The following is a 5,840-nucleotide window of genomic DNA, read 5'->3' on the forward strand; positions in this document are numbered from 1 at the left end:
AATCTGATGATGGATGGATCATTTGCCGCCAAAACACTAAAGGATATATTTCACAACGTATTGCCTTGCGGTTGTCGTACTCGCGGTCCATGTTGCTGCTGTTGATGTTACACAAGGCCGCCCTTGAGATTGAGACCAAAAATATGAACAAAGACATTACAGCTATCATCATCTTTCAATCGGTATATCGAAGACATGATTTAATCTATCCTTTATTTTAAAGATGATGGGGGTTTTGGATAGAGTAGATTTAGCAAGCGTAAGGAGACTCATTCATTGACTCAAACTTGTCGGCTATTGTGCTGTGGACATATGGCGATACAAATTTATTTAAACAGTTGGGAAAACATGGATTTGTCACTGTATTAACACTGAATTAATTAATAAATTAGGATAGTCCTTATTTAATGCTATTTTTTTATTAAAATGCCACTGAAGTTAACGATTTTTTTTTCCTTTTTTCAATTCCCTTGAAGTTCGATAAAAATAGAGACCTTAATACGTTGACCGAATTGAATCGATCAGTTGGTCCGCAATATTTCCAAAATGAATTCGTGAGAGAAAGTTGTGTGTGTGTGTGTGTGTGTGTGTGTGTGTGTGTGTGTTTGTGTGTGTGTAGAAACGTATGTCCGCACGCGAGCGTGTGTGCAATACCTATTTATCTTGCTACTGGGTAACGAGACAAGCACAGACATTGTTTTTTTAACAACCAGTGACAAACGCAAAGACAAGCATAGACCCAGACAGAAGCACACATACATACATACATACAAACATACATATATACATCCATACACACATACATACATACATACATACATACATACATACATACATACATCCATATATACATGCGAAGAATCGTTCATATATATATATATATATATATATATATATATATATATATATATATATATAAATACACTACGATGAGATTTTCTTCCACCAGGGTTTTGCAGGATGTCCTCGTCGACCTCTACACACCATCCAGGACGAGGCTCGTATCCTAGGCTGTTGTTTCCGGCTCGGAATTTCTGGAACTATCGTGGACAGTGGCTTACACTTATTGTCCGATCCCCATATACTGCATTGATATTCCTCACACTTTCTCTTGCATTGTTGCCTTTCTTGAACTCATAAAGCAAAATATGCCGATTATACTCCTTTGTCACTTCCATTATAGCTTTGAAAAAATAACTGTTATTAAAAATAACTGGCATTCTTCAAAACTTTCACTAAGAATAAGGATAAGGTAAAATTACTACCTGTTTTTATAGCAAGTTGATACAGGTGGTTTATTCCGTCCCCTTCCAACTTTGAGTTCATGCAATTGAAAAAACCACGTTATTTATGGGATGACCCAATAGATAGATAGATAGATAGATAGATAGATAGATAGATAGATAGATAGATAGATAGATAGGGTAGGTAGGTAGGTAAGTAGGTAGGTAGGTAGGTAGATAGATAGATAGGTAGATAGATAGATAGATAGATAGATAGATAGATAGATAGATAGATAGATAGATAGATAGATAGATAGATTATATGTACATATATGTGTCTACGTGTGATCACTCTCGAGTACTACTGATAACATGTAGTCCAGTACAACTAATTAGGTTCCCCACCAAGTTTACTACTTAAGGAGGGTTGGTAAAAACCTTGCGGTAGAAAAAAAAACAATACCCGAGAAAAGGGCGAGTGCGTCTGACGTATCATCAATGATTATTTAGCATTTGCACCGAGATATTGAAATAAATATTCATTGTGGTGAACGAGTTCACCGCAAAACAAGCCGGGGGTGATGAACCTCTAGTTCTTGCTAGAACATCTGTTATAAAGAAGGTTATTCTGATCGTCTCAGCCGATGATAAGCTATCAGGAGGAAAGCTGTTTTATCTGGAAAATGAATGAAATTCTGCGCGTGCTTCATTTGCCATAATCAGTTTCATGCACAGAAACTTGTTGGAAAACACCTTATGGATCATTCAAAAAGTCCTGTGGTGATGAGGAGTTGTGGAACGTACAAGCAAGACCAGCTGGAAGTATCTTATTGCAAACCTGCAGGTAGGTGGTTTGGGATATTGATAGATTCTTGTCACGTTAATGTGTGCTAAACAAAGCTTATCTAATTCTAGGACTGACCAGCAATTTCGCAACTGGTGGTTGTCCTCACTTGGCAAGCTTCCGTGTTAATATCTAAGAAAGGAATTGACAACTTCCCAAGAAGTTGTGGTACACGGACACGAGTTGACTACCACCATTTCTGTGTGTGTACGTCCATGTATGTATGTGTGTGTGTGCGTGTGTGCGTGTGCGTGCGTGCGTATGTATGTATACATGCATAAATACATACATTGGTATATATGAAATTATATTCTGTCTTTAAAAATGGCTGACAGATATGCAACGCATTTGATTAAATCCTATCCAATTCTACTTGATATATGCTACCGCTGATTTTAAAAGTCGCGAGATTTTAAAAGTCGCGAGATTTTAAAAGTAAAGACAATATTTTCTTTGTATGTATTATATTTATTTTAATGTTATTTGTTCACCGTTTATTCCTCTTGAAATGTTGATTTACTAACACATAGATTTTAAAAGTTTTGTAGGATTAAAAACAAATAATTCATTATCGACAGAAACGCAACGTTTTTCAACAGACATTGAAACAACTACCGTACTTAATGACGTCAAGGACGAATGGCGGGTATATTAAAGCACGTCGCAATTTCAGCAGTATATATTCAGGTAAAAAAAACGTTTTTAGTGCATTAAAGCTTATGAGACACCCAGCGCTGGATTAACCATGAAGTAAAATGAGCACGTGCTTATGGTATCAAGGAAGCGGAGATATTACAGAAATGGTAAATGGTTTACGACAAAAAAAGAAATTACTTTAAACTTGCTAAAATAATATTCTAAGTAGTTTATATGATTGGAAATATAATTTCGAAGTGTCCATGGTGTCATGAGGATCTGATCAAAGACTTTGCAATAAAAAAAAGTAGGAGAAAGCTTTTTAAATATAAATAAAATGGAAGTTTGGCTGTTTGTTTCTCTGGAGACTGTCAGAATGATGTAGGCACCTCTGATGAGAACCCAATAAGGTTCGGAAATTGATTAAGGTTGTTCATAATATTTTTTTCAGTCTGCAGAGAAATGGCTAAAATTTGCCCTGTTTATAATTATACCATATGATACATATATATATATATATATATATATATATATATATATGCACCGATACGTGCAGACCTGGATTAAGTCTCATTTGTGTGCGAGGAAGACTGGTAGTTGCCCATGCATGCAAGTTTCCCCTTTCTTCGCCATCGATACTGTCCTAAAGAAACCCCTGTTGCTTCAGGACCGATGCAGTTTGGCACTAAGTGACCTCGCAGGCATTGTGGTCAGAACACAAAGAGACAGAAGAAATACCACAAGTCATCTTGTTCGACGTTCTACCAGTTCCAACAATCCATCACCTTCGATTGGTACTTTTTAACAACCCCGAAAAGATGAAAAGCAAAATTGAGTTTGGTAAGATTCGAACACAAGTGTTCAGAGAGTGGGAACCAATACTGCGAGACGTACTTATCCAAAGATCTAACAACTCTGACAATTTACCGCCTTAATTTCTTCACTTTTTTTTCTTCTTTACGTTCTGAGTTCAAATTCCGCCAAGGTCAACTTTGCCTTTCATCTTTTGGAGGTCGATAAAATAAGTACCAGTTGAACACTGGGGTTGATGTAATTGACTCACCCCTCTCCTGAAATTGCTGGCCTTGTACTAAAATTTGAGATCAATATTATTAACTGCAGAGAACGGTAATCCACCACCACCATCATCTTTTGTAACGTATGGTAATGACAAAGGAAAAATACTTACTGGCGATTGTTTCTTTCTTCTGAGTGAAACGGACAGATAATTATTTTTTCAAGAAGTAAATGGAAATTGTTTGTCTTATTTATTTCGATTCGGTTGCAGCTTGTAACACATTATCGAATTCTACTATTTGACAAAACATAAGGAGTATGAAAAACACAAAGAAACTGCGTTTAGGTAAACTTAAAGGAATTGCGTTTAAAAAGAAAAAAAACTAGCATTTTCAAAAGAATCTTTATGTGAACAGCAATCTATTTTCAAACGACATATAAAAATAGTTCCGTAATGCAGGCAAGTTACGAAATGTGTGAGCTAATTGCAAAATAAAAGTGAAGCCACACATCAAAAGAGAATTTGTTAATGCGTCTATAGTTGCTACCTCACAGGTTTTAATTCCAGAATGTCAGTTTAACATGGAGGGCATTTTCTGGCAGTGAAATGACATGGCTGACGATATCCAATTATACCTGAAACAAGCAGCTTTAGAATCACTGATGTAGTAAATACAGTACAGTTGACTTTGTTGATGTGTGTGTTAGAGGCAAACTTTACAGTATGAGAACATGTACTTACTTATATTCGATCCTTAGCAATTACCAGAGATAATGATCTTCTTTCGTCTTTTTTAATCTTCTTTTAAATGTTTCAGTCATTGGCCTACGGCCATGCTGGACCATCGTCTTCAATGGCTTTAGTCGAACAAATCGACTCCTGTACTTACATTTATTTTTTAATCTACTAATTATTCTATTGGTCGAACCGCTAGATTATTGGGATATAAACAAACCAACACTATATATTAGTCTCATGATCGTAAGGTCATGTGTTCGATACCTGGCGGACACTTTATGTCATGTTGTTCCACTCCACTCAGCTAGCAAAAATCACTAGTACTTGTATTTCAAAGGGCCTGCCTTTTCACACTGTGTCACGCTGAATCTCTCTGAGAACTACGTTAAGGGTGCGGGTGTTTGTGGAGTGCTCAGCCACTTGCACATTAATTTCACGAGCTAGCTGTTCCGTTGATCAGATCAGCTGGAACCTTCATCGTCGTAACCGACGGAGTACCATTACTTGTGCATATTTTCTAGTGATCTAACTTGTAATAAAATGTATAAACTTCATTAAAAATATGAGATTGAACAGCAGAGAATTTATAGATATTTTTTGAATTACCACGAAACAGAATAGGGAGGTTGATTGCCCCATTGTGAAGATTTAGATAAAAAAAATAAAAAAAGCACACATATGAGTTAAAAAATGAAGTAAAGCTTTTCATGGATAATAAAGTCATTCCCATTTTGGAATTAGGAGATCAAAAAGGATTATGTGAATTGTCATACCTGATCGATATGCTATCACCGTTCATTGGAATTATCTATGTTTGAAATTATAGCTTTTTCCGTATTGCCAATACCAGGAGCTTTGAATCAATTCTGGATTGATTGTTCATAACGCAACGAAAAACATAATAAATAAATAAATAAAAATACTGCATGATACATTTTCCAACTCTGAAAGAAAAGAAACTGGAATTGTAGGTGGAACACGTATTCCAAAATGTTTCAATCTTTGGGATTAATTTCAAAGAGAATTTCGACATTTATGATATTCTATGCTCGAATTGCGAATATGTGAACTTTCTTTTGATACATGAGGATCGAATGAAACTTTTAGTTCCCTTCAAGTCGTGGAGTTAATTTATTCAAAACAATCTATCTATCTATCTATCTAGCTATCTATCTATCTATTTGTGTGTGTGTGTGTGCGTGTGTGTGTGTATGTGTGTGTGTGTGTGTGTGTGTGTGTGTGTGTGTGTGTGCGTGTGCACCTATACGTTTATGTATTTGTTTTGCAAGATTCTTGATGCGAAATCGTATGTTGAAACAGATATTGTTATATTTGGGGATGGTCATATTTTGTCAATTGAACACTCTTTATCCCATGCGTT

General features: G+C 35.8%; 1 long non-coding RNA gene across 1 annotated transcript in view; it reads left to right on the forward strand.

Moving 5' to 3' along the window:
* The first annotated feature begins 1,476 nt into the window (after nucleotides 1-1,476).
* The window catches only part of LOC106881527 (uncharacterized), a 7,822-nt gene continuing 3,458 nt past the window's right edge, over nucleotides 1,477-5,840 (forward strand). The window contains exons 1-2 of the long non-coding RNA XR_001410869.3: nucleotides 1,477-2,067; nucleotides 2,616-2,754. This is a non-coding gene — a long non-coding RNA (uncharacterized LOC106881527). The remainder of the gene's footprint in view (nucleotides 2,068-2,615; nucleotides 2,755-5,840) is intronic.

This window comes from Octopus bimaculoides, chromosome 4, assembly GCF_046866305.1.
Source record: "Octopus bimaculoides isolate indiv1 chromosome 4, ASM4686630v1, whole genome shotgun sequence".
Classification (NCBI taxonomy): Eukaryota; Metazoa; Mollusca; class Cephalopoda; order Octopoda; family Octopodidae; genus Octopus; species Octopus bimaculoides.